Source organism: Anomaloglossus baeobatrachus, chromosome 11 (genome assembly GCF_048569485.1).
Source record: "Anomaloglossus baeobatrachus isolate aAnoBae1 chromosome 11, aAnoBae1.hap1, whole genome shotgun sequence".
Classification (NCBI taxonomy): Eukaryota; Metazoa; Chordata; class Amphibia; order Anura; family Aromobatidae; genus Anomaloglossus; species Anomaloglossus baeobatrachus.
Window position 1 is genome coordinate 27,432,860 of NC_134363.1, and position 11,520 is coordinate 27,444,379.

The following is an 11,520-nucleotide window of genomic DNA, read 5'->3' on the forward strand; positions in this document are numbered from 1 at the left end:
TGAACACTGAACACCACAGTAGCCAACAGCACAACTGTAACCAGGAAGTACAACTGGCGGCGTCCTGAGCTAACATGCTCCCTAATGAGGCAGAGCAATCACCGGGAATGAGGAGCATCTGCAAGAGCACCACCCATGACCAGCGTGAAATCCAGGGCTGTGAAACAGCCAGCAGAGCATTCATCCTGCAAAACGCGCTGCACCATAAGCAATATATATTGGCTTTGCAGGAGAGCATGGCAGAACAATACTGAATGTTCTGCACACAGGAATTGTGACAACTGTCATATACATAGCATATATTACCACAATACAGTGCCATATTAGAGACAGATTCTTCCCGGCAGCTGGAGGGTTATTTCTGAATGATTCATTGAAAGATCAAAACATAAAAGTTACCATGAGGCAGAAAATGGGCCCCTGGGACATCGCGGTCAGGATACATACAGGACAATGAGAGACCCTGAAACCACAGGGCGCAGCTGTAACCACAGGCACAGCACAAAAACACTGCGGATAGAAGAGTAGCTTCACCAACCATCCTATAAATGAAGGCTGAGAAGGTGCTGGAACGGATGGAAGGCTTAAAGGAACATTCCAGGGAAATTGATACAATGTATCATACCTAGTGCAGGGGCGGAGCATAGACTCTGCGGTGGGCTGGAGCCCTGTCATCTTCCCGCTAAAAATTTGAACCAAATATAATAAACAAAGGGGTTAAAAAATAGTAAAATATTATACCCCCCTGTCCTAGACCAGATCCCTTCTTCTCCTGACACTGCAAATGACTGACCAGTCCTCTAGTTTTTGGATTTTCAGGCCTCTGGCCATTGGGTCTTTTGTCTATGTCTAAGCTTCATGCAGGAATGTTGGGCATGACACATGTAATTGAAGGCAATGACGGGCATCACAACCTAGGAGGTCAAGTCAACATGATTAGTCAGTCCCGAAAACCAGAAGATCCGACTACAGCATTGGCTCAGCATTTCAAATAGCAATGTAACTGTTATTTTGGAGTCCACATTATTTGGAACACTTGTTGGGCATTGCAGAAAATTCGTCCCCAAAAGAGTCCCCAAAAAGAAAAAAAAAGATGGCCAATGGAAAGCTCGAAACAAGTCTGTGCCCGAGGGGAAAATAAATGGATACAAAAAGGCCAAGGATTGTGGTCAAAACAGAGACAGATGTGTTCTGTCCATCTCGAAGAAGGATAGGTTAAAAATATTGAGGCCAGACGCACGAGAAAGAAGAATTGGGGTCGAAAATGGAAGAGATCTATTCATTGCCAAAAAACTTAGTCAATTTAATTGAGAAAGGGGATTTTTGCTAACAGGAATGATGCACGTAGCTAAAAGAATGAGTGAAAAAGGGCGACAGTACTACCCATGAGGAACAGCCATGGTCCCATCTCTGCTGAGCCCCTACATTACATGACCTGTAGCAGCTTTTGTAGCTGCCTCTTCATTATGGGCATTTTTAGGTTCCATCTTGAGGAAAAAGTATAGGTTAAAAATATTGAGGTCACACTCACAAGAAAGAAGGATTGGGGATGAAAATGGAAGATATATACTCAGTGACCAAAAGCTCACAGTCAATAATTAACGAGAAGGGGGATTTGGGCCAAAAGGAATGATGTACTTAGCTAAAACAATGAGTGAAAAAGAGGGCAGTACTGCCCATGAAGAACAGCCATGGTCCCGCCTCTGCTGAGCCCCCACTTTACATGACCAGTAGCAGCTTTAGTAGCTGCCTCTTCATTATGGGCAGCATTTTTAGGTTCCATCATTAGATACTCAGAAAATTCCAACTTCCTTTATCAATCCAAAGTAACAGTAGAGGGTTCAGTTAGACATTCTTCTCATTCTCAGCATTTTGGAAATATTCTGCCCACAAAAAAATCATATAATGAAGAAGGACTTATCAAGACATCAGTGTAACCTAAAAGAGGACCTGAAAAAGAACAGCAAAGGGCTGTGGTCAGATGTCAAGATCTGGTCCTTCCTGTAAAGTTACCAGCAATGCAAACAGGTCTATAGATACAAATCAAAAAATATATATTCCGGGAAAAATCTGCAATCTAAAAAAATCTAAAAAAGTGTATTACTATACAAAACATTGTAATACATACAGTACGAGAATTCTGTCTTCAGTCCATCCTTAACGCTTAATCTAAGAACCCAAATAGAAGAGGTCTTCTAAACCATCGGTGATGATCCAGACTTTCTGGGCAATGTCTGGGTGTTACTATGGCCGATTGTGATGTTGTCAAAGATTTCAAAGTTTTACTTAATGAAGGACAAACATTTGCTCTTATTTTATTCCTGTTGCTCCCCTAAATATTTTGTTCCCTGTTTATTTTTTTTTTAATCCGGCATACAGTTCCAGCGATATGTGCCTATTTATTTCATGTTAATTTTTATTTTCTTTACCAAGGGGGCGGTACTGTAAAGAACCCTAAGACACGCCCCAGAGGATCCAATGAACCACGCCTTCTTAATTAAGAACATAAACATTAGCTCTAAATTAAAGCTCTTATTTTTGCGATATGGGCCTGTTTATTTCATGCTCATTTTTATTGTCTTTACCAAGTGGGCGGTACTGTAAAGAACCCTAAGACACGCCCCAGAGGATGCAAGGAGCCACACCTTCTTAGTTAAGAAGATAAAAATTAGCTCTAAATTAAAGTTCTTATTTTTACACTATAGGCCTGTTTATTTCATGCTAATTTTTATTGTTTATATCAAGGGGCGGTACTGCAAAGAAGCCTAAGACACACCCCAGAGGAGCCTAGGAGCCATGCCTCCTGATTAAAGAACATAAAAATTAGCTCTGAATTAAAGCCCATTATCTCTTGCACGTATAGCATAGTTAAAACAAAAACAAACAAACAAGAAACTTAATTCTCAGGCGACCTGTGGAAATAAAAGAACTGTGCACTTTTTACCAGGTGACAGGTCCTCTTTAAAGACAGTCAGATAAATACATAAATCAAGAGGAACTCCAAAGGTGTGTGATGACTACGCGTATGGCCATTTGTGTGCGGGGTGAACTGTGCTTATTTAGGCCAGACATATGGTTCCTTTGTTTGTTAAACCAAGAGAAGTTAGGCATTGTCTCATGTCAGACTGATCAAAGCCCTATTCTTTGCAAATGTGGATTTTCTTTCAAATGTGTATTGCCTCAATGGAAAAGAGGAAAATAATTTAGTCTTAGTGAACTAGTGACCAATAAGAGAGCAGCCATCTCCAACCAATACTGTAAGATCCAATATCCTTAATTGAGAACAGAGAGGTATAAAAGGGCCTGGCTTCTGTCACCAGTGGGATATTCTACCTAACCTCAGCTGAGGAGCTATGGTTCCAGCTGGGGAATGACAAAACTGCTTCCAGATTCATTTCACATGACCTCAGCCAAGGAGCTATGGTTCCAGCTGGAGAAATGACAGAACTGCATCCAGATTCATTCTACATGACCTTAGCCGAGGAGCTACAGTTCCAGTTGGAGCAATGACAGAACTACTTCCAGATTCATTCTACATGACCTTAGACAAGGAGCTATGGTTCCAGCTGGAGGAATAACAGATCTCCATCCAAATTCATTCTACAGGATTTCAGCCTAGGATCCATGGTTCAAGCTGAAGATTCACAGAACTGTTTCATTGCTCAGGACAGAGCCCACAAATTCTCTTGGAGAAGGTTGGAACAATGCGGTTGGGTGGCTACATATCTTGCTGTGCTCTGTCAGCTTGTCGCTATCTTCTCTCATTTGGTGCCCTCCAGAAGTGGGGTTTTGCTGGATTGGGATAGTTGGCCCTGGAAGCCCAAAAGTCACGAAGATTCTATTCCCTGGCGAGCCAGTGGAAGGGTGAGACTCTGTAGCTTGTACCATCTTTGGTTCTTGCTGGGACTGTTTGTTATGTTTTTGTCTGTTTGTGACCCAATTAAGTCTTACCATGTATGGTTCCCTCGCCCTGGGTTGTCTGAGTAGTTTTTTGCCAACTGGGAAGGAGTGTGGATGTTTAGTGGGATGAGCCCTGGTCCTTACGGTCTTTCTGAAGAGGACAAGAGCACCCACTGACCCTCGTCTCTTCACAGGGTGCAATTGTAGAGGGTGCTGATGTGGCTTTCACTCTTGAACTAAAAATGGTACCTAGGAGACAAGTATTATGTTTGGTCATCTTAGTTGAGTATGCTCTTATGCATTGAAACACAAGAGTTTTGAGGTGCCCCTTTAGAAGTCCCATATTACAACAGGACTTCAATCTTTTTTCAGAACTGCCATCCATGATCTCGTTCATCCTAGTCCCAGAAGTCTACACATGTACAATATAATCATAGTCATACATACTGCACATAATAATCACCAGAAAGCCGGGGGGCCCCTTGGAACTGCAGTCAGGAGACATCTCCAGTGTAAACTGCACATATTCCAGAACTAAAAATATAAATGCAAGTGGAGGAGTTATATAATTCCCACTCTTGTTTGTGAAGGACAGATGTAAAAACGGAAAATCTTTCGGAATGTCAGGGAATAGAAAGTTCTGTTTGTCTTTTTTGCTCCCTACTCGTCAGTTAGGCTGTAGGGAGCAGAACCTGGGAGCAGGGGCGTCCTGACTGTAGGTCGGAGGATGTCAAGGCCCGAACCACTAACTGCCAAGGAAAAGAAGAGCTGGGGTGGGGAGTAGTGACTTAAATATATTCTCTTTCCATTAGGCAAAAAATTATTTTGGGGAGATTGCGCTAGCTGGAGGCACAGGGTAGGCACTATTACAGTGTGAGGGCACATAGAGGGCACTGTTACTACATGGGGTACAGAATGGTGACTATGTGGGGACACAGAGGGGTCATTGTTACTGTGTGGGGCACTAAGGGATCTCTGGCACCCTGTGAGAGGAATGAGGGAGCACTATTACAGTACTTGGCCTTAGAGAGAGAGCACTATTTAAGTTTGGGAGAATAAAGGGGGCTCTGTTACTGTGTGGGGGCACTAAGGAGGCATTATTACCATGTTGGAGGAAGACGGAGCACTATTACCATATATGGACAAAGAGGAGGCACTATTACCGTATATGGGCACAGGCTAAGCGCTATTACCATATCTGGACAAAGAGGAAGCGCTATTACCATATATGGGCACAGAGGGAGCACTATTACCATATATGGACAAAGAGGAGGCACTATTACCATATATGGGCACAGAGGGAGCACTATTACCATATATGGACAAAGAGGAGGCACTATTACCATATATGGGCACAGAGAGAGCACTATTACCATATCTGGACAAAGAGGAGGCACTATTACCATATATGGGCACAGAGGGAGCACTATTACCATATATGGACAAAGAAGAGGCACTATTACCATATATGGGCACAGAGGGAGCACTATTACCATATATGGACAAAGAGGAGGCACTATTACCATATATGGGCACAGAGGGAGCACTATTACCATATATGGACAGAGAGGAGGCACCATTACCGTATATGGGCACAGAGGGAGCACGATTACCATATACACTATGTATAAAGAGGATATGTGGGCTCATACTGTAAAAAGGGAGCTGTGTGGGGGCTTATACTGTATAAATGGGGGCTGTGTGGGGGCTTATACTGTATAAATGGGGGCTGTGTAGGAGTTCATACTATATAAAGGGGGCTGTGTGGGGGCTTGTATTGTATATGGGGGACTGTGTGGGGGCTTATACTGTATATATTGAGCTGTATGGGATCTTATACTGTATGGGTGACTGTGTGGGGGCTTATACTGTATAAATGGGTGCTGTGTAGGAGTTCATACTGTATATAGTGGGCTGTGTGGGGGCTTATATTGTATATGGGTGACTGTGTGGGGGCTTATACTGTATATAGGGGCTGAGAAGGGGTTCATACTATATATTGGGGTGCTCATATTGTATATAAGGCGACTGTGTGGGGGCTCATACTGTATATAGGAGGCTATGCGGGGGCTCTCATGGTATATTGGTGTGCGGGAGCTCATACTTTATATAGGAGGCTGCGTGGGGGCTCATACTGTATATAGAGATGCTCATGCTGTATATAGGGGGCTGTGTGGGGGCTCATACTGTATATTGGGGTGCTCATATTGTATATAAGGCAGCTGTATGGGGGCTCATACTGTATATAGAAGGCTATGTGGGATTCATACTCTACATAGGGGGCTTCATGGGGGTTCATACTGTATGAAAGAGGCTGAGTGGGGGCTCATCTAATATATAAAGCTGAGTGTATGTGTGTATGTATGTACAGTATGTATGTGTGTATCGCTAAAGAATCCGCACTGTCGCATTTACAATCACGAAATTTTGCACAGACGCTCCATGTTTCATAGTTTCATAGTTTTTAAGGTTGAAGGGAGACTCTAAGTCCATCTAGTTCAACCTGTAGCCTAACATGTTGATCCAGGGAACGCCTTAGCCTATGTTTTGACAGGAAGATTTAACCCCGTGCTTTACAATTACTCTCCAAAAAGCTGCCTCCATTAAAGTGAATGGAACCTGGAACTACAGGTTATTAATAGCAGCTGTGATTGGTTGCTATAGGAACAATGGACAGTGTTAGTATAAGAAGCTTATGTGTGAGGTAATAAGATGTCAGTGGGGAGACGGATAGAGAGAGAGACAGAGAGACACAGACAGAGAGACAGGGAAAGAGACAGACAGACAGATGGAAAGAGATAGAGACAGACAGAGACAGACGGGGAAAGAGACAGACGGGGAAAGAGGCAGACAGGGACAGAGACAGGGACAGAGACAGAGACAGGCAGAGAGCCAAAGACAGATGGGGAAAGAGACAGACTTTGATAGAGACAGACGCGGAAAGAGACAGAGAAATAGAGACAGACAAGGAAAGAGACAGAGACAGGCAGACAGGGAAAAAGCCGGACGGGAAAAGACACAGACAACGAGATGGACAAAAACAGACAGCGAAAGAGACAGGAAAAAAGACGGGGAGACAGACCTGGGAAAGAGACAGACCTGGGAAAGAGACAGATCTGGGAAAGAAACAGACCTGGAAAGAGACAGATGGGGAAAAAGACAGACAAAAAAAGAAAGAGACAGACAGCCACAGGGAGATGGGGAAAGAGACAGATGGGGAAAGATACAGAGCTTGAAAGAGACAGACCTTGAAAGAGACAGATCTTGAAAGAGACAGACCTTGAAAGAGACAGACCTAGAAAAAGACAGACCTGGCAAGAGACAGACGGGGAAAGAGACAGATGGGGAAAGAGACAGATGGGGAAAGAGACAGATGGGAAAAGAGACAGACGGGGAAAGAGAGACAGACAGAAAGACAGACAGATGGGGAAAGAGAGAGACAGACACAGACATATAGATAGACACAGAGATAGAGAGAGACAGAGAGATACAGAGATAGAGAGACAGACAGACACAGAGACACAGAGATAGAGATAGATAGAATGATACAAAGACAGACAGAGAGATAGAAACAGACAGACAAGGTAAGAGACAGACAGCGACACACAGACAGAGACTGGGAGAGAGACAGATACTATCCCGGGCAATGCTGGGTGCTACAGCTAGTACTGTATATAGGAGGATATGTGGGGGCTCTTACTGTATATAGATGTGCGGGAGCTCATATTTTATATAGGCGGCTGTGTGGGGGCTCATACTGTATATAGGGGTGCTCATGCTGTATATAGGAAGGCTTTATGGGGGCTCATACTGTTAATAGGTGGGATGTGAGAGCTCATTCTGTATATAGGTGGCTCTGTGTGGGGGCTCACACGGTATATAGGTGAATGTCACCATACCCAATTCTGCTCAATATTAAGTGATAAAATTACTGTAATATCAATGTAAAATATAGTTAATATGTTAATATAATGTTGAGGAGAATATATTTCAGCCTATTGGTTCGGCCTCCACAACAGTCACGGTCTCTGATGTGGCCTCTTGGGAAAATTAATTGCCCACCCCCGTACTATATGATCATTGTATAGTACTAATAATTGTGTTACATGGGGCTGGATGCTACATTAGCTGTACTCAGAGATATATCATTGTGTTATCTGTGGTGTTACATAGGACTGCAGGTGACATCTACCTTATCAGTAGCAAAAAATATAAAAATGAAATAAATAATGTGTTAAAAAATTAAAAAAAAAAGTTGCTGGGAAAAAACAACTTGAAAATTGCTGTATCTTGAAGAGTGCCCTTTCTCAGCGAGTTCTGCGGGAGGCGACATCACAATACGTTATGAGGTTCTTTGTGCCTCTGTAATTAGTGACTCAGATCAGAAGAAAACCAAACTCTTTCTCTTCTTTTGGAAGATGACTGTATCTGTGAGAATGGGATTATTGTCCGGTACTCGAAAAATTACCCATCAGTCCTCGCCCTCCTGCGAGGAGAACAAGAACACCTATTCTCTCCTTCCACCGAGTCCAGGGCCATGAGCACAAGGCGGTGACAAGGAGAACTAAGTCATCTCCGCACACAAGACACCAGAAGAAAGTATTTTTAGGTTTTGGGTATTTAAAAAATAATTCATATTTTTCTTTATTTTACTGCATTCTGCTCCAATAGCTGAATTGTTTGCTAATTTCAATGGAAATATCTCATCTTTCCATATAGTCCTTTAAAGCTGTAACATTCACACTTGTGCAGCTGGTCAGTATTTGCAAAATAAGATTGCCCACTTACAGCTGTACAGAAAGAGCCTCTGTCTACATACCTATACTCCAGAGCTGCACTCACTATCCTGCTGGTGCAGTCACTGTGTAGATATATTACATTACTGATCCTGAGTTACCTCCTGTATTCTACTCCAGAGCTGCACTCACTATTCTGCTGGTGCAGTCACTGTGTAGATATATTACATTACTGATCCTGAGTTACCTCCTGTATTATACTCCAGAGCTGCACTCACTATTCTGTTGGTGCAGTCACTGTGTATATATATATATATATATATATATATATATATATATATTACATTGCTGATCCTGAGTTACATCCTATATTATGCTCCAGAGCTGCACTCACTATTCTGCTGGTGCAGTCACTGTGTACATACATTACTGATCCTGAGTTACCTCCTTGTATTATAATCCAGAGCTGCACTCACTATTCTGCTGGTGCAGTTACTGTGTACATACATTACTGATCCTGAGTTACCTCCTGTATTATACTCCAGAGCTGCACTCACTATTCTGTTGGTGCAGTCACTGTGTATATATATATATATATATATATATATATATATATATATATATATATATATATATTACATTGCTGATCCTGAGTTACATCCTATATTATGCTCCAGAGCTGCACTCACTATTCTGCTGGTGCAGTCACTGTGTACATACATTACATTACTGATCCTGAGTTACCTCCGGTATTATACTCCAGAGCTGCACTCACTATTCTGCTGGTGCAGTCATTGTGTACATATATTACATTACTGATCCTGAGTTACCTCCTGTATTATACTGCAGAGCTGCACTCACTAATCTGCAGGTGCAGTCACTGTGTACTTACATTACATTACTGATCCTGAGTTACATCATGTATTATACTGCAGAGCTGCACTCACTAATCTGCAGGTGCAGTCACTGTGTACATACATTACATTACTGATCCTGAGTTACATCATGTATTATACTCCAGAGCTGCACTCACTATTCTGCTGGTGCAGTCACTGTGCACATACATTACATTACTGATCCTGAGTTACCTCCTGTATTATACTCCAGAGCTGCACTCACTATTCTGCTGGTGCAGTCACTGTGCACATACATTAAATTACCTATCCTGTACTGATCCTGAGTTACATATTGTATTATACTCCAGAGCAGCATTCATACTTCTATAGTCTCCTTTAAATTAAGTTAACCTAAACACCATAGTTATATATTCCCTTCTCTGATTCCAACATAACAATATATTTCGTGATCAGTGACGCCCCATGTGAGCATTTTGTCACCCACCGTTCTCAGAAACATACATTTTGTGATATCAGATGTAACCACTGACCAACAAGGAGGACTGAAGGACTAACACTTAGGGGGAATTAAATGCAGCCCATGAAGGTGAGCACGCTGACCGCTTCCTCCATCGCTGCTTGTGAAACGTAAAAGAAAAAAAATGAGAAATTGTGAATTTCCGAATCCTGAGATTCTGAGAACAGATGAGAAAACTAAAGTGTGTGGATTCTTATCTGTGATGGAGCTAGTGGGAGGACTCATCATCCTCATCATCGTCATCATGAGCTTTCTCCGATTCTGTCCTTCCATTCTTACACTTACTTTGGCTCCTGTCCCTGTCTCCGGCTTAAATTAGAACCGGTGCCGACATCCACTTGACGCCCACAACAATCTGAATTTTTATGTTTCGACCCTTTTTTTCCGGCCTGAAGAAGGAAAGCCTCAGATTCTATGGAGCTAATTTTCCCTGGAATGTAAAGGATGCCATGTTCCCCACTAGTGTCCAATGTGTGCATAACGAGGGTGAACCCATCATAGCCCTCCCGTGAGCTTCACTTGTAGCATTATTTGCATGTTTTATGGGCACCAACTGGTGGCTTTGGCTAAGAGTTGGTAATCAACACAGTGCCACCATCTCCTGTTAGGTTTGTGACACCGGTAACGGTGTTACCAGATGCCATACTAAAGAAGGTGGAGGTGTCAGTCATTGAGGTCAATGCCATGATGCCCACTGCTGAGGCATACCTCCCATCTCTGGAGGACAAGAAGAAGGTCCAACTTTGGTTGTGTCTCCCATCTCCGAGCATCATTGTGCCACTAATGAAGCCCCTGAGTATCCCCGCACAGGTTTCTAAACCTTTAATTGCCTTCATGTAGTAGGACGTCAAAAGATGCCCCAAAATATTATGTTTCTCGCAGAAGGATGTGTAAGGGGGCAATGTTTTACAACCCTGCAATGATGCTTCCTCCGTGTCCCCCATATAATGTTGCCCTTGTGGGCAAGAAACAAACAATGATACCACCACAATTCCCAGAGCACACATTATAATGCCCTCTGTGCCCACCCACAGAAAGTATGATGTCCCCACAATAACCCCCACTGTCATGGTCCTCAAACGGTATGATACCCCAGTGTTACCCTCAACACAGTATAAAGCCCCCAGTGTCCCATCACATCAATTAGTATGTCTCCTGTGATCCCTCAACACAATATAAAGCCCCCAGTGTCCTCTTAAACACTATGATGCCCCCATGTTCCCTCATGTTCTGTTTCTCGCAGAAGGATGTGTAAGGGGGCAATGTTTTACAACCCTGCAATGATGCTTCCTCCGTGTCCCCCATATAATGTTGCCCTTGTGGGCAAGAAACAAACAATGATACCACCACAATTCCCAGAGCACACATTATAATGCCCTCTGTGCCCACCCACAGAAAGTATGATGTCCCCACAATAACCCCCACTGTCATCGTCCTCAAACGGTATGATACCCCAGTGTTACCCTCAACACAGTATAAAGCCCCCAGTGTCCCATCACATCAATTAGTA